The 18,626-nt window shown below is 38.7% G+C and overlaps 1 protein-coding gene across 1 annotated transcript in view; it reads right to left on the bottom strand.

Moving 5' to 3' along the window:
* Window positions 1–18,626, bottom strand: part of GRIN2D (glutamate ionotropic receptor NMDA type subunit 2D) — a 1,421,508-nt gene that overhangs the window by 1,196,721 nt on the left and 206,161 nt on the right. The window contains exon 3 of the mRNA XM_073656309.1: window positions 4,574–4,653. The gene's annotated coding sequence lies outside the window, so the exon portion shown is untranslated. The remainder of the gene's footprint in view (window positions 1–4,573; window positions 4,654–18,626) is intronic.

The following is an 18,626-nucleotide window of genomic DNA, read 5'->3' as shown; positions in this document are numbered from 1 at the left end:
TCACTGCATTTTTATTAAAGCTATATAACATACACTGTGTTCCAAATTATTATACAAATAATATTTTCTCAGATTTTCCCAAATTACCTATATGAATTGCAGTCATTGTAATTTTCCAGTCAAATAACTATTAGAGTACAATTGAAAGGTTTTTGTACAAACTGCCTATGATAACAGTATAGTTTTAAAAAAATAAAAAACTCAAACTGCACTCAAAATGCATGTTCCATATTATTATGCACAGCAGAGTTTTCAACCTTTTCATTTTAATAAAGAACAAAAAATGGTCATTTTTGAAATTATAAGCATTAGCAGGTTATTACAAACTGAAATCAAACAGTTTTCAACTCAAAACTTTATTCTAGGTGATGTTACATTTGCACATAGGACCGCTTGTTCGAAAGGAGTTTCTGAACTCTCTCGTCCATTGAATTTGTCAGGTTTTGGATGGTTTCTACTTCAATTGTTTTGCATGAGGACAGAATACCCTCCCAGAGCTGTTGCTTAGATGTGAACTGCCTCCCGCCATCATAGACACTCCTTTTGATGATGCTCCAGAGCTTCTCAATGGTGTTGAGGTCAGGGGACCATGGGGGCCACACCATAAGTTTGTCCCCTTTTATGCCATAGCAGCCAGAGATGCAGATGTGTTATGTGCAGCATGAGACGGGGCATTATCATGCATGAAAATGATCTTGCTGCGGAATGCACGGTTCTTCTTCTTGAACCATGAAAGTAAGTGCTGTTTGAGAAACTCAACATACATTATGGAGATCATCTTTACCCCTTCAGGGATCCTAAAAGGGCAGACAATCTCTCTCCCCATGATTCCAGCACAAAACATTACTCCATCTCCTCCTTGTTAGCGCCGTAGCCATGATTGCATGGGGTGTCCATCAACCAGCCATCCTCCACTCCATACATCTGAACCATCGAGATCATTTCATGCATCATAATGCCCCGTCTCATGCTGCACATAACACATCTGCATCTCTGCCTGCTATGGGCATAAAAGGGGACAAACTTATGGTGTGGCACCCATGCTCCCCTAACCTCAACCCCATTGAGAACCTCTGGAGCATCATCAAACGGAGTGTCTATGATGGCGGGAGGCAGTTCACATCTAAGCAACAGCTCTGGGAGGGTATTCTGTCCTCATGCAAAACAATTGGAAGCAGAAACCATCCAAAACCTGACAAATTCAATGGATGAGAGAGTTCATAAGCTCCTTTTGAACAAGCGGTCCTATGTGCAAATGTAACATCACCTAGAATAAAGTTTTGAGTTGAAAACTGTTTGATTTCAGTTTGCAATAACCTGCTAATGCTTATAATTTCAAAAATGACCATTTTTTTGTTCTTTATTAAAATGAAAAGGTTGAAAACTCTGCTGTGCATAATAATTTGGAACATGCATTTTGAGTGCAGTTTGAGTTTTTAATTTTTTTAAAAAATATACTGTTATCATAGGCAGTTTGTACAAAAACCTTTCAATTGTACTCTAATAGTTATTTGACTGGAAAATTACAATGACTGCAATTCATAAAGATAATTTGGGAAAATCTGAGAAAATATTATTTGCATAATAATTTGGAACACAGTGTATTGAACTGTATCAATGTCCAGTAACAGACTGAAAATCATAAGAGTTCTACTAAAGCTTTTTCAATAAATTGGATAAGACTCACCCATTCAAGTCTATGGGTGCGTGAAAAAAATCGGACGCCATGCACAGTATAATATCGGATAGTTATGGATACATTACAATTCTGTAACATAGGAAACTGTAAATAAATGATTAATAGATGTTGCTGTAACAAATGGATTGTATACAGATGTCAAGTGAGAAAAAAAATCGTCCCACTTTTCTGGATGAAACTCTGAACAGTTTTTTCTACTGTCGTGTGAACTTTACTCTTGGGTGCAGGTACAAATGACCATTTTTCTCTCCAACCGAGATTCTAATCAGACTCTGATCAGAGTGGGATCATACTTTCTCAGAGGTGGAGAGAAAAAAAACTGTTACCTCATCTCCATTATGTAGATATGTGAAAATCAGACCAATTTTTTCAAGAACCCATAGACGTGATTGGCATGAGTGACATGAGCAACTTCCTGTATATAAATTTATAGGTGACATGGCATAACCCCAAAAACATTATCTCCACAAGTGACTGAGGCTGGATATATCATACCAGGTTCAAACAAGAGTATTTGCTGCCTGAGAGCAATCTGACAATACATCTGATTGCACTCAGACCAATGTTAGTCTATGGGGCTGTGCACATGTTTGACTTTTTCCTTTGACAGACACTGCCTGAGGGAAAAAATTGCTGCATATCTGACTTTGATCTGACCGCACGTCAATGAGTATGCTGAAAAAATCAGACTACATTCAGATGACATCTGATTGCAATCCAATTTCCACTCACTGACACAATGGAGAAGATAGAGAAAACATTTCTCCTTCTTCTCCATTGTCAATGCAAAAGATGTTTTAATGCCAAAATCCACATTGAAAAATGTAACAATTTGTGGTAACACACTTGCATGATTTTGACTCTGTAGAAAACTACTGTAAAGTGTAAATACACTCTTAAGCTGGGTTCACGCAGAAGTTTTTAAAGAGGTTCCATTCCAAAAAAACATCTCAAAAACTGCTTCAAATACTCTTTTTATATTCAATTCAATTGAAAATTCACTTTGATGGTCATAAGGCGAATCTAAAGAGACGGTTTTACAAATCTCGCTGCAAGAAAAATAAATGAAATATCACCCCTTCATGCAGATTAATAGTGGATTCCACTTAAAACTTGACACTGCCATGTAAATATATTGGAAAACAAAGTGGATTCCTCATGAAAAACTGGTTGGATTCTTATGGGTCCAAAGAATTTCCCATGAATCTCGCCTTAGGTGTTAAAAAACACTCTGGTCACACTAGGCACAGTTTTTATAACAGCAGTATTTCAATTACAATTTTGTTTAGTTTTTTGCAGCAGTTTTGCAGAAATCACAGAAAAAAAAGCAAACAAATAAAACTCAACAAAAACAATGCTTGTAAAAGCGTTCTTATAAAACCACATTTCAGGACTCCTGTAAGTCTTGTTTAAGTCCATAGCTGTTATGCCTTGACATTACTCCATACTAGCCAAAATACAGAACTGTTCAAATGAAAACCTGACACATTATACTACATCTCTGATCTCCAGAAGTTTCAAAAGCTAGATTCATGAAAGAGCTTTCTTTAATCTGAAAAGAGGTTGTCTACATGAAACAATCCCTTTAAAACACACACAAATGAACATGTATATTACATTGGGCAATACTTAAAGGGAATCTGTCATCAGATTTTTGCTATGTAATTTGAAGACAGCATAAAGTAGCAGCTGAGAAACAGATTTCAGTGATGTGTTACTTATTAAGCTGTGTTTCCATACAATGAAGGCTTTATCAACAGAATCACTGGCTGGACTGATGCTCACATGAACCCTGGTCCCACCACGCCCCTCCTCTGATAAGCAGCTCACTGTCAATAGACAATGTACGCAGAAATATGTGGTGTGGGTGGGGATAGCTTTCTGAATTCTGTTATATGCTACATTTAAAACTGTGATTGTATCACAATTGCTGCACCCAGTAACCTAAGGGATACATCGCTGGAATCAGGGTCTCTTTTCCTCTATTATGCTGCTCTCAGATGAGTTAGCAAATCCTGGTGATAGATTCACTTTAATGGACTTTAACTATCTTGTTTTGAAAATTATCTAAATAATGTATTGCAGTGACTTTACTGAAAATTATCCCTAGAAATATGATCCATCAAACAAGTTGAAAATTACTAATGCAAGTTGCCATCTTTAAAATATTACTTTAAGCCTTTGTGATATAATTATATTTTATTTCCCTCCTGTCACAGTCATTCAGTTTAATTAGATGTTAATTAAATTTCATTAATGGCATTAAATATCCATATAACGGCACATGGTAACAATATCAGATAATTATTGTTTTCACGAAATACCAGAAACGATGCCCTTTCTAAACTGATGAGATTGTGTGACTTGAATATCATCTTCTCTTTTTGTCATGTTAGGTGAACGTGTACATGATGAGACAAGGGGGAGGGGTAGTTCTATATTATCCTAAGATTACGTTTTGCTATAAAACCAATAACGAGGGATTCATAATAACAGAAGAATAATTAAATTAACATTGCAAACTAAATCTTAAGATGTAAGGTGGTAACGATGGCTAATCTTTAAGTCTTTACGTGCTTTTCTCGATGTATGTCCTACCGAGGTCAAATCTCCATAATGATATGCATGAAGCTCTCAGCAAACATTTTATTTTGTAGGGTTCTTATCTATTTTAAGCATAGATGTTTCCCTAGAGCATTATCTTTCTGATTTCTTAGGCTTGTACAGCAAAGCCAAGGATAAAATAAAGCAAAATCAGAAAAAAATAGAAAATACAAAGACGTTTCCATGCATAATACCTGCTCAGCTTTGACTTCACATGAGTTATAAATTGATATAGTGAATAGATGAAGTTGTAAATTTTTCCCTACTTACCCCTTTCCTTTCCCTTCCTCTCCAAATAGCTTTGTGTGATTTATTTGTGGGAAGTAATGTCTGTGTTTAAATGTTCTGTACTGTAAAGAAACAATAAAATATTCAGATAATAAAACAGAATTGAAACTTGGAAATTAGTTATTGTCTAAAAGTTTGCCAAACAGAATCCGTTGAAACCAATCTCTACCATTGAAAACTCAATTTCGCTAAGAGATTCAACCATCCTTTATTGGATATTCAGTGTAAAAAAAGTGATCACCGTTGTTTTTGAGTAGAACGATATCTGTAAAATCATAAATATATGGTAAAAACAAAATAGTACAGAAAGTAATAACTAGGAAAAACTAAAAAAAAAAAAAAGAATAACTACATTTTACATTTATACTCATATGTTATAGCTCCCAGCCGATTGTGCAAACCAAGGAGCAGAAGCTTATCCTTGGCATGAACAAAGCGGTGCCAGGCTCAAAAGAAAAAGTACACTCTGATGGCATTAAAGGATAAGCTCAATGCTTTGTCCCTTGGTAATAGGACTCCTGTAGATCAACACTATTGGACCAAGGCTATACATTTCAAAAATTGTTCAAGCATTAAAGTAACCTTTAGGTACAAATTCTCAACATTGAATGTATCACTAGTTCTAAAAACAACTTTCTTGAACAAAAGGGGTGAACCTGATATTTTGGGAACCCTTAAATTCTGCCCTTAAATATATCAAAAGGCAAAAGCTACATTTAGGCAAAGCCAAGTCAAGGAGTAGAGGCATATGCCTTAAATTCAGCCCCTAAATCCAAGAAAGGGTCTAACATGACATTCCCTCTTGACCGGGTTAAAGGATAGACATTTTTTTTATATTGCTTTATTTATGGCTAGAAATTTCTTATTTATTCTATTCAGCTAAGAGAACAACAGAAAAAGACTGAGAAGGGAAGCCACCCTGTTGAATTACCCTGGGGGAACACAGGCACATGGGAGATCTCATGAATAAAATATTACATATTATCACATTTTTAATAATATTTGCAACACCGATTTGCATCAATGTGGTTCGTGCAACTTTGTGAATTGACCAAAGAGTACTCTAATAAATATGACCCTTGGGTCATTCTCATTAGTATTACTCTCACCAGATTTGAAAGATAACCCTAGGTTATTCTTCTATAAAGTTTATTTAGTGCTTTCCCTTGAATATAGAAATGACAAAGGGTAAGTCTAATTATTTTGACATGCACATACAGTTTGGACATTTCTTACTCCATAACTAGTATCAATTTTGCATTCATTGCTGGTTAATCGAAAATTGTTTGCACTTTTCAGATATCTGCAAATCACCAGGTTTGCTATAAGCCTTGAGCTGATAAAATCATTTAGTTCATTTCTAATAAGAATTAGTACAGTGGCAAAGTGGAGATGCTATCCACAAAAGTCAATCGGATTTAAATTTTTATTTCCTAAACTGCCTAAGAAAATCAAAATGTGAACTCCTGATTTATTGTGACATGCAATAAGTAGAGATAATCAAATGTTTTCAAATTTGAATTTGCCAGTATATCATCAGTGCTGATTCATGTCTCCTCTGTTTCTGCTTTAGCCGCTGGGCAGCAGTGCACCTTTGTTGCTTGTGACAGGTGACAGCGCCAGTCTTGTTTTTTTCCCTGGGACTTTTGTTGCTGCTTTATAAGAGAGCTAGGGGCTAATTTTGGTCTAGGTTTTAATCACTGCTTCCTGAGAGCCCTGGGCGTGGCAGTCAGCTATTTAAATTCCTGAAGCTCTGACTCCACTGCCAGTCAAAGGGATTGCTGGACAGGTGTATACTTTTGTGCTATGCTCCTGTTTGTTGTTCTGATTATTTCTGTTCTATGTCCTCTGCTTGACTTCTGACTACCCGCTTTCTTTACAATTTTGTCCCTGACATAACCTCTTGGCTTTAACCCTCCTTGATGACCTTTCCTGCCTCTGGTTCATGCTTCTGAATGGTAGTCCTTCCGTGGAAGTAATCCACTGTACCCAGTTGTAAGACCAGATCCTTGAACAGAGGTTTAAGGATGTTGGGGCTTATTCTGGAATCTGCAAGACAGAGTGGCGTGGGCCAATTGTGTCAGAGGTAGCCTTTTGGAATATATGGCCTCTGAAAGTCATGGCAGCCAAAGTATTACAAAAAAATTGATTTACAAAGAATCAGTTTGCCACTAATCGAAAATTGTGCTAAGCCTTTATATGCCCAGAAAAGAGGTGTAACAGACCTTGAAGCACTTTAATATAAACACAGCCTTTGAAATGTCAAAGTGACCGCAACATATCTCTCTATAGGTAAATGCAAGGTAATTGGCAGTAAGCAACAGCATGTTTAACAACACAAGACTTTTTAGACTTTTACATTGTAAAAATAATCCAAAACATATTCTTTTTTCGAACAGATACCTTGCTGGAGTTTATACAAAAGGCAAGCACACAGAAGAAGCCATGGCTTTTTCAGGAGGTGTGGTACAAAAATTATCCCTGTTTGGTAATTGAAGAAGCTATAGCTTTTTCACAAGCTGTCCAAAATTATCCCTAATTTGAGATTAGTAGAAGATTTTCTATTTGCATAATAATGAAACAAAGGTTTTAGAGTGCTAAAAATGTATCTGTTGCTGTGAAGATCTGAGGTTGTGGATTGTAATAATCACCTAGGCAGGTTAACAATTTTTTTCCTTGAATCCATGGTCTTAGAGCAATTCTGGGTTGATGATCACAATGGAATGTCCCCAGTCCACAAGATCCCATCCTGGGGCTGATAGTTCCACTGCCTCCGTACCAAGCAATACCCACTGTTTCCCAACTTTTGGTTGGCCCACAGCTTTTGTATCTCTCACCAGTATAGTCTGTAGTCACAGTCCATTTCCCATACCACAACCGTAGCACATGTCTCCCGCTCCTGCTGGCAACAACAGTCCTTATGATAGTTCTTCCCATTAAGACCGTAGAACTTGCATCAAGATCCAGCCAGCAACCAATCTCCAAACGTCTTTGTGGGTTCAGTGATGAGCAGAGGAGCAGACCTGTATTCCACTTGATGGAGCCATGATTTCTTGGGCTGTTCCTATTCTGGAGTGGAAGCCAGAGATTTTATACCAACAGTTCCGATTCAGGACATTCTTCCCCAGGATTGTGGTAGGTGTGGGGGTATTTTCCTGATGCAGAGCCCATCACGTGGGACTGCATGTGAGACTCCTTGTGGTGACGGCTCCACTGGGTCTACTACCCTCATTCACACAATGGGACTAGAGGCTGGGAGAACAATAGCTTAATTTAGGCCCCTGAAACACTGTGGAGAGTAATGGAATGATTGGTTTTACATTTACCTTTACCAATCCCCTGTCTGGCCTTATGTATACATAAGATCCAGCAGTTTTCCTCTGCTTACTGTCACTAAATTATTATTATTATTTATTATTATAGCGCCATTTATTCCATGGGGCTTTACATGTGAAAAAGGGGTATAATACAAGAACAATTGCAATAATCTTGAACACAATGTGACAGCAACTGGTACAGGAGGAGCGAGGACCCTGCCCACGAGGGCTCACAATCTACAAGGGATGGGTGAGGATACAGTAGGTGAGGGTAGAGCTGGTCGTGCAGCGGTATGGTGGAGCGGTGGTTACTGCAGGTTGGAGGCTTGTCGGAAGAGGTGGGTCTTCAGGTTCCTTTTGAAGGTTTCCACGGTAGGCGAGAGTCTGATACATTGGGGTAGAGAGTTCCAGAGTAGGGGGGAAGCACGGGAGAAATCTTGTATATGTTTGTGGGAGGGGGAGATAAGAGGGGAGTAGAGAAGGAGATCTTGTGAGGATCGGAGGTTGCGTGCGGGTATGTAACGGGAGACTAGGTCAGAGATATATGGAATAGACAGGTTGTGAATGGCTTTGTATGTCATGGTTAAGGTTTTGAGCTGAACTTTGAAATGGAAACATTGATTCCAGAGGCTGAACTCTTTACAGGTGAAATTGGTGCACTTAAACTGACAAGCAACCAAATCTCAAATAAAACACAACAATAAGTTCAACGTAACCGGTGCTCTCTGCTGCAAAAAGTCTGTATCCCTTAGAGCCATGGATTCTGCTCTATGTGCATTGGTCCAATATTCTTTAGTCAAAGGCCAGCTCCTCACAGTCGCTAACATAGAAAAGAACTCCCAGACCGGAGATGCCCACATGTAGAACTCATCACCCCAAAGAACACAACCAAAGCTTTCAGGCACTATTGAGCCTCCTCCACCAATGGCATTTGCAGCATGACCTGCTCTATAGCTGACCGCAGAAAAAGAAGATTTTCCCTCAGCAGATCTTTTTGCTGCACGTTGCTTTTGCTCAGTAGGGTAACACCCTCCTCTTCTGATGACTTTACCTCCTAGGCACCTTAATCAGGTTCTCTAGCTTTCCACACCACACAATCATCATCAAATCATCATAATCATCCCTGACTTGACTGGAAGTTAATTAATGTGTGGTTCCCACCTCAAGAATTGCCCTGACTCAGAGTGCCACTATGACTGCCAAAGTCTCTAACACCACAACTGACAGAGCCAACTACATAGCTAGGCATTGTAATGTCTTCCATTTCCTCTGCCCCCATGTCATCTGAGTATAAAGCCTGACTGTTTATCTTATCCAAAAAAATCTATTGAAAGAAATTGTTCTTGTGAAATATTTTTTCCTTAGCCCCTGGTGTGGTGTGGCTTAGAAAACTAAAGGGTTGAACAAAAAGAGCTGTTATTAACAGAATTGAAGGTCCACTTTGGAAAAGATTGTGCTTGGTGGCGGAGGAGGTGGGCTGTACAGAACACTGACTCAAACTGACGGTGTCATTATCAGAGGTAGGGGTAACATGGTCCTGTTGTGACTAAGACAAGTTATATGCCATATATTCGTTATATGCCATCCTCTGTTTCTCCCACTAACATGCTTGCTGAAAGCAAATAAAGGCAATTTGGCCATCATTTATTAGTACCAGGGTTTAGGTTTTTTCATACTACTGCATCAATTGCTAATGTAACTTTTTCATTTTAGCATGGCAAGTAAATATTTCAAAATTGACTTCTTAAACCTGTGTGCCAAAATGGACCTGCACAAATAATTGTGTCGGTTTTGTTTAATTTTTTTAATATTTTTGATGACCAAATTAAATCCCCTTAGCCAAAAAGAACATAATAAAAAAAGCTAGGTAAGTATATGCCTATAAGACGTAACAACAGCCCATTGCATTGGTACTGTAAAAGCCTAAATGGGCCTTTTTTAATTATTATTATTATCATCAATATTTTTTTATTTTACTTACTTACATAGCACAATTAATTCCACAGTACTTTATAGACATCATCATCACTGTCCCCATTGGGGCTCACAATCTAGATTCCCTATCAGTATGTCTTTGGAGTGTAGGAGGAAACCTACGCAAACATGAGGAGAACAAGCACACTCCTCGCAGGTGTTGTCCTTGTTGGGATTTCATCCCAGATTTCATCCCAGAACCCTGGCACTGCAATGCTACAATGCTACTGAGCCATTGTGCTGCCTTATTTATTTCAAATAAAAAATGCAGAAAGGATGTGAAAAGAATTGCTAGGTAGGTACATGTCCTAATAGCCTGTACCTGCACCAGGAAACTGTATTTGTGTATTAGACTAGTACAGCAAGTGAGCAAAACAAAAGGAAAAAAACCCTTTGTGAAGTAGAAGGAGGTAGAATAAAATTGGTTGCACTCCCATTCCCTTAAAATTCTTCTCTTTATTAGAAAAAGTTAAAACAACGGGTTGCAGGGGTAGACATCGTGGATGATGGCCATTTCTCGCCAAATGTCGCTTCAACGGGTCCTACCCCTGCAACCCGTTGTTTTAACTTTTTCTAATAAAGAGAAGAATTTTAAGGGATGGTGAGTATGAACCATTTTATTCTACCTCCTTCTACTTCACAAAGGATGTTTCTTACAAAAAAAACTTTTTTCTTTATTTACATTTCTTGATCCTGTTTGGTGCTGTCACGCCAGGTGTTAGTGCAACACAGAGGGAAAAGGAAGAGGGAGCCCAGACACTAGGGAAAGGGAGAAGTGGAGACCTCCTAGTCTGGTCTAGCATCAACCTGTCTCAACCAACGTCCCTATATTGCCTCCTCAGCAATCGCAGCACGCGTGCTTTGCCCTGCTTTCCCTGGCGTATGGCTGCAGCTAGGGATGGAAGGAGATGAGCACTAGTCAACCTCCACTAAACTCTATAGACAACAAGAGAAGACAAAACAGGGGAAATGGCTAAGCTTTAGATGAACTCCAAATGTGCACACAGCCTCAAGCTCCAGAGAGAACGAAGTACTGCTCCTGCTAAGATTCACAAGTAGAAATGAATATAGCCGGCAACGCCCTCTCAGACACACCAGGTATATATACACCCAGGCCGGAGAGCTAATTAGCAAGAGAGAGGTAGCCCCTCGGTCCTAAAGACAGCCATCTGTCTAAGCAGCTGTCTGCAATGCCAAACGTAGAGATCTCCTGCAGCCCATTGCAGGGCGACTGTCTGTCACCTCTGACACACCCGTGACAAGTGCGCATCCAGAATTCCCTTCGTCTGTCTCTCTCCATTATTTTCATATACAAGGACGCACGAGGTGGTTGGATGTCAGATGGTGCCGGCAAGTTCCTCTCTTATGTTTTCACACTTTGTGAAGAAGTCACATGTAAATGTCTGCTATTTTGAGATTTTTCATTTGTCTTTGTTAGAAAAAAAATTACCCGTCACAAAAGTGAATGTACAAGAAATGCAAAAAGTTGTCTCTAATCGTTTGTCACTGTCATAAGGCAGCAAGCAGGCTTTCTGAATTCAGCTTGTTCTTCAGTAGAAAAAGTAGAACTCAGAGGCCTTAACTGCCTTCCTTGTTTATAGTTATTTAAGAATGAACAAAAATTGTATAATTGAACTAATAGGCAGCTTTAATAGATGCCCTACTTGAATATTTGAAAATATATCTCTGTCTGATCAATTCACACAGAGTCTGCAGCTGCTGACAAATCTATTTCTCGCTCCCCCTTTCAATTGAATCTATTATTTGCAGATTGAGCATTACATTCATCATTTACAGTGATGCAGCTATACAACATAGTCTGTCTGGCTTTCTATCCCTATCTTTAATGCTCAGTTGTGTGCCCTGAAGTCATGTCTCAAGGCTGTAAAACCCTAAAAATGTCTGCTGCTTTCCATGCCTCAGCTTTTATAATGGCTATTATAGTATTATTATTATATGGCTATTATAGTTTCTTCTGATTAGCTGTGCTGTACTATTTAATGAGATAGCAGAAATGTATTAATGGAAAGCCCACTGTCTCTGATGTCACTCTGGCTGATGCAATCTTCTATAATGTGTAAAATGGGGCTGGGCATTTTTGGGGCGATTCACAAATCAAATTGCAAACTGTTCGAAATTGCAGGTCCCTTTCGAACAATTTAATGAATTTTGACTTTGAGTCAGTTCACATTAAATTGATTCTCTCACCACTAGCAATTAAGCCATATTTTCTGTAAGTTTAGATAAATTAAATTTGAGTTTTTACAATGCAGAATAGTTAAAAAATATACCATGTGGCAATAGTTATTACATTTGAGAAAAATATTTATGTATCCCATGTGTACAAATAAAGATATTTTATTTGATGACCAAAACACAACAGAATGCCCATTTGTTTGTAGAAATCAGGGTTTTTGGAGGAAGTTAAAATCAGTGGTGCTTATTTAACCCCTTCACGACCTTGCGATTTTCTGTTTTTTTCTTTTTTGTTTTTTGCTCGTTTTTGCCATCCTTCTTCCCAGAGCCATGACTTTTTTATTTGTCCCTCAAAATGGCTTTGTAAGGGCTTATATTTTGCAGGACAAGTTGTACTTTTGAATGACACCATGTATTTTACCATATAGTGTACTGGAAAATGGGAAAAAAATTCCAAGTATGGAAAAAAGTGCAATTTCACAATTGTTTTTTTTTTTTACCATGTTCACTAAATGCTAAAACTGACCTGCCATTAGGATTCTCCAGGTCAGTATGGGTATGCAGAAACCAAATATGTATACCGTATATACTCGAGTATAAGCCGACTTCTTCAGCCCATTTTTTATGCTGAAAACGCCCTCCTCGGCTTATACTCGGCTATATATATACTTATATATTTATAGTATATACTGGCTGTGGGGGGGATTTCAACAGGGGGGGAGCGGGCGCAGGCAGTAGCCGGCTGCTGCTGCTGCCACGTGTGCCCACTGCTAAAGAGAATTAATATTTACTCTTCTCCACGCCCATGGGAGTGGAGAAGGGTGAATATTTATTTTATTCAATAGCGCACACAGTGTAAGTCGCAGCCACCGGCTCCTGCAGCGGCTCAGTGATCCTCTGTGCCCGCTATTGGAGAGAATGAATATTCTCTCTTCTCCACTCCCATGGGCGTGGATAAGAGTGAATATTCATTCTCTTTAGTATCGGGCACACGGGATAGCTGAGCTGCAGCATGAAGCCGACGGCTGCTGTCACTGCGCGATATTATAGACATAAGCTTGCAAGCAGGGCCCTCAATCCTTTTAATATCTGAGTTACGCTTATTCTGTAACGTCTTTTGGATTGTAAACTTGTGATCAGGGCCCTCTCTCCTTTGGTATCTGTTGATTTATGTGATTTTTGTTACTCTATAATGTCTTTTATTGTCTGTTCAAGTCCCCCCTAAAATTGCAAAGTGCTGTGGATTATGTTGCTGCTATAAAAATAAAAATTATTATTATTATTATTATTATTATTAATAAAGAAAATGACTATTCAATCTTCTCCAATCTCATAGTACCAGTGTGGAGAGGAGTGAATATCCCCGCAGCTCACCTCAGCGTCTGTGGGTGCATGGCAGTGATGTCATGCGCTGCTCAGAGGCTGAGGTAAGCTGCTGGCAGAACAGGACGCAGCGCTGGAGCAGAGGGAAGGAAGGTGAGTAGTAGTGTTTATTTTTTCATGTGTGCAGTGATGGGAGGGCCATGTATACCAAGATAGGGGGGACATGCCATGCATACCAGGATTGGGGATGAGGGGGCTATACATACCAGGATGGGGATGAAGGGGCCATGCATACCAGGATGGGGATTAAGGGGCCATGCATGCCAGGATTGAGGATGAGGGGGCAATGCATACCAGGATTGGGAATGAGGGGGCCATGCATACCAGGATGGGGGTGAAGGGGCCATGTATACCAGGATTGGGGATGAGTGGGCAATGCTTACCAAGATGGGGAAATTTACCAGTAGCTACTGCATTTTACACCCTCGGCTTATACTTGAGTCAATAAGTTTTCCCAGTTTTTTTGTGGTAAAATTAGGTGCCTCGGCTTATATTCGGGTTGGCTTATACTTGAGTATACACGGTAGGTTATTTTTTTTTTAAGCGGTGAAAAAAAAATCCAAAATTTGTAAAAAAAGAAAAAAATGGTGCCATTTTCCAAGACTCGTAGTGTCTTTAATTTTTTGGGATTTGGGGTCGGGTGAGGGCATATTTTTTGCACTCTGAGCTGACTTTTTTATTGAAACCATTCTGGGGTAAATACGGTTTTTTGATCGCCTGTTACTGCATTTTATTGCAATGTTGTAGCAACCAAGAAATCCTAATTCTGGAGTTTTGATTTTTTTTTCTCGTTATGTCATTTAGCGATCAGATTAATTTACTTTATATTTTGATAGAGCTGACATTTCTGAACGCAGCAATACCAAATGTGTTTTTCTTTTACTGTTTTATTTTGAATGGGGCAAAAGGGGGGGTGATTTGAACTTTTATGTTTTTAATTTTTTTTTTTACTTTTTACTTGCTTCAATAGTCCCGTTAGGATATTTGAAGCTTCCTATTGCTTGTGCTTACCATAGCAAGGCCGGCGTTCATAGAAGATCTGCAGTGACAAGTGCGGGGGTCTTCTGCAGATCCTCGTCTGTCATGCCAGCCCATCCATGCCTCACGATCATGTGATGAGGCGCTGATAGGCAGGTCTTATGATGCACTTTGGGTGCACTCAAGTTACATGCCGCTAACAGTGATTGACAGCTGCATTTCTCAAGTTAACAGCCGCGGGTGAATCGCAATTCCACCCATGGCTGTTAGAGTCACATGACAGCTGATAAAATCAGCTGTCATGTGCCGGAAATATGTGGGCTCCGCACTGATGCCTCAAAGGGAAGGACATGACCTTTGACGTATTTATACGTCAAAGGTAGTGAAGGGGTTAAGAAGACAAAGCAGATCGAAAATCATATGGAGAAGGAAAATTCATACCTGTTAACATTTCATTACACCCCAGTGAACAACCCACAGATGTCATGAAATGTTCCCAAACATTCACTACAGGTTGCGATTTGCCTAAACCTTACATGTATGCCAATTTGATTCTCCAGGCAAAATCTGAACTTTTGGCAAATACAGAAAATACATAAAGGGTGGACTGCTTCTATATCTTGTATGCCTTTATAAAAAAGTTACAAAATAGAAAGATAAGTATTCTAAAATACTCACCATCCAAAATTTTTAACTGTCTCTTTATTGCCCATTTATTAACTAGGTAGTAGATGGAGCAAACGTGTGTAGAATCATGTACTTGGGCCATGCAATGGTTCTAGGAATCAACGACACTTAATTATTAAAGGGGTTGTCCACTACTTGGACAACCCCTTCTCATTCCCTATGTTTGGCCTCATTAATAATAATAAATAATAATAAATAAAAAAGCTTATACTCACCTCTCGTCTGCACTGTTTCATTGGTGTCAGTACTCGCTCTCCTGTCGCTCACATGAGGTTGTTAAGTCACGCAAGACAGTGGCCTAATTCAGCGCTAGCTTCACTGCTCCCGCCTTCGGACGTATAAATAATCAACAGGGAGTGAGAGTTGCAACTAACCTCTCACTTCCTGTTAATTACTTTTTTCTTCCGAAGGCGGGAACAGTGAAGCCAGCACTGATTGGACCCAGAGCTCGTGTGACATAACAACCTCACGTGAGCTGCGGGAGAGCGAGTGTTGACACCACTAGAATGGCGCCGGCATGAGAGGTGAGTGTAAGATTTTTTTAAGGTAATGGGGAATGAGAAGGGGTTGTCCAAGTAGTGGACAACTCCTTTAACATAATTTTCTTATGTGCTCCTCCTGCACATTTTATACCTTATTACTAGGTGGCGCAATCATATGTAGTTTCATGTCATTGCTATATCGAATGGCTCTATGAACCAGCGACATTTCATTATTAACATAATCTTTATCTGAATCCAAAGTATATAATGCAGTCACAGAATCAATATGGATGAAATATCAATGTGACCTAATTACCAGAAATCAGACCAAAAGAAACTCATGGAATTTAGTCCGTAAGTACTAGAAATGTTTGTCTTACATTTTTTGCTATTTTTTATTTGCATAAATAAATTAAACAAACTTTACAAGAAAAGCCCCAAAGAAACCACAAAATAAATTAGAATATGTAGTTTGGCAAAATATGACAATTAGAAGGACTATTTAAATTTAGTGCAATGCTTAACAATAGTTTGTAACAGCAATTATAATTTCCAATTCTGAGAGTCATATTATCCAAGCGTTGTTATGTTGGGGAATACACTATAAAGCTCCTAATAATGAGATTGCCCAAGCTCTGGAGACTGCAGTCTAATTAACTGTTGGATTTTCCATTCTATCAGTAAATACAGTGCAATTATCAAATTCTCGTTTTCCTCATTGATGTTAGTCTGTAAATATTAAAAGAATGAAGGAGTTTACAATGTCGTCTAATACAAAATGTCTTTCTTCAATATGAAATATTGCCCTTCAGCTACACCTTTATTTTAGCACAGTACATCAATGAGTTGCCTATACTAGCAGAGGATAGTGTCCTACACCAAAAATCCAAACAGAGGGCACTCCACTAAAATAATTTGACAAAAAGTTTCCATGGGTACAAATTTTATACTCAGAGACATTCTTGCAAATATGAATGTTATTTGTACAGTATCATGTGGGTAAATGCACACCATGCGAATTTACATGTGAGAAAACCTATCGAGTAATATAGTATTAGCGAAGTAGAAAATCTCGTCTACACATTGATGAATTTTTTTTGCATAAATTGACCTGCGGTGCAGATTTTTAAAATTCTTTCTAAAGATTTTTATCACAGATTGTTAAATCAGCAACAGAATCAGCATGAAGAGCATGTAAGTTGAACCCTGGGTTCAAATTTCACCAAGCACAAGAACTACAAGGAGTTTGTAGTTCTCCTTGTGTTTGAGTGAGTTTCCTCGAGGTACTCCGGGCTCCTTGCACACTCCAAAGACATACTGATAAGGAGCTTAGATTGTGAGCCCCAGTAGGGACAGTGATGATGTCTGTAAAGTGTTGCAAAATTAATAGTGCTGTATACAGCAGGGGAAATAAATATTGAACACGTCATCATTTTCTAAATTAATATATTTCTTAAGGTGCCATTGACAGGAAATTGTCAGAAACAACCCACAAAGGCAAATAAATCAAACCATAGATGTCCATAAATTAAGTTATGTGTAATAATGAGAAATTACACAGGGAAAACTTATTGAACACATGAAGAAAGAAAGGTGCAAAAGCCATGGAAAGTCATGACACCAGCTGAAATCTATCAGTAATTAGAAAGCAATCCTGCCACTTAGTGAAAAAGAATATCAGCTGGCTAAACTGATGGCCTATAAAAAGGTGTCTCATTACCAAGGTGCCACACAAGAAACATCTCATGATGGATAAAACCAGTGAACTGTTTCAAGACATTTGCAACGTTATTGTTGCTAAACATACTGATGCATTGATTACAGAAGAATTTCTAAACTACTAGAGGTTCCAGTCAGCACTGTTGGGGCCATAATGCCGTAGTGGAAAGAAAACAATTTCACCAAAAAAATGGCCACAAACAGGTACTACTTATAAAATTTTAGGCAGAGAAGTGAAAATAATTATCATAAGAGTTGTTCAAGAGCCAAGGACCACCCACAAAAAGACCTGTAATCAGCAGGTACAATTGTGTCAAAGAAAACTATAAGTAATGCACTCAATCTCCATGGCCTGTATACACGCTGACCACGCAAGACTCCATTGCTGAGAAAATAGCATGATGAAACACGTTTAAAGTTTGCTCAACTACATTTAGACAAGCCTGTGAAATACTTGGAGAATATAGTCTGGTCAGATGTGACCAAAATTGAACTCTTTGGATGCCATAATACACACCATGTTTGGAGGCCAAAATCACCTCAGAAACACCATACCAACAGTGAGGTTTGGAGGTGGGAACATCATGGTGTGGGGCTGTTTTTCAGCATAGGGCACTGGCAAACTTCATTTAATTGAAGGAAGGATAAATAGACAAATTTCCCCAGACATTCTTGATAAAAACCTGCTGCCATCTACCAGGATGATGAAGATGAAACAAGGGTGGACATTTCAGCAAAACAATGATCCCAAACACACATCAAAGGAAACTTTCAATTGTTTTCAGTGAAAGAAAATCAAGCTACCAGAATGGCTCATAACGTCACCTGACCTAAATCCAATAGAAAATTTAGGGAAGGAACTAAAGCTCAGAGCAAATAAGAGAAGCCACGGAACCTTCAGGACGTGAAGAGTGTTTGTGTGGAGGAATGGGCCAAAATCACACCTGAGCAATGCATGCGACTAGTTTCTCCATACAGAAGGCATCTTTAAGCTTCATCACCAAGAAAGGCTTTTGTACAAAGCACTAAATAAATTTCAATGAGCGTGCTCAATACTTTTTCTCTGTGTCATTTCTCATTATTACACACAACTTAATTTATGGACATCTCTGGTTTGATTTCTTTGCCTGTTTGGATTGGATGGTTGGATGGGATGTTAGCGACATCTATTGAGAATTTCATGCCAATAGCACCTTTAGAAATATATTTACTTTGAAATTCGGTGACTTGTTCAATATGTATTTCACCCGCTTTGATTAAAATAAATAATATTTCACCATGAAATTACTAGAATTAGAA

The sequence above is a fragment of the Phyllobates terribilis genome, unplaced genomic scaffold (assembly GCF_046119375.1).
Source record: "Phyllobates terribilis strain yellow unplaced genomic scaffold, ASM4611937v1 Scaffold_12__6_contigs__length_324123572, whole genome shotgun sequence".
Taxonomy (NCBI): Eukaryota; Metazoa; Chordata; class Amphibia; order Anura; family Dendrobatidae; genus Phyllobates; species Phyllobates terribilis.
The sequence above is the reverse complement of the archived record's forward strand: the minus strand, read 5'-3'. Positions and strand labels throughout refer to the sequence as shown.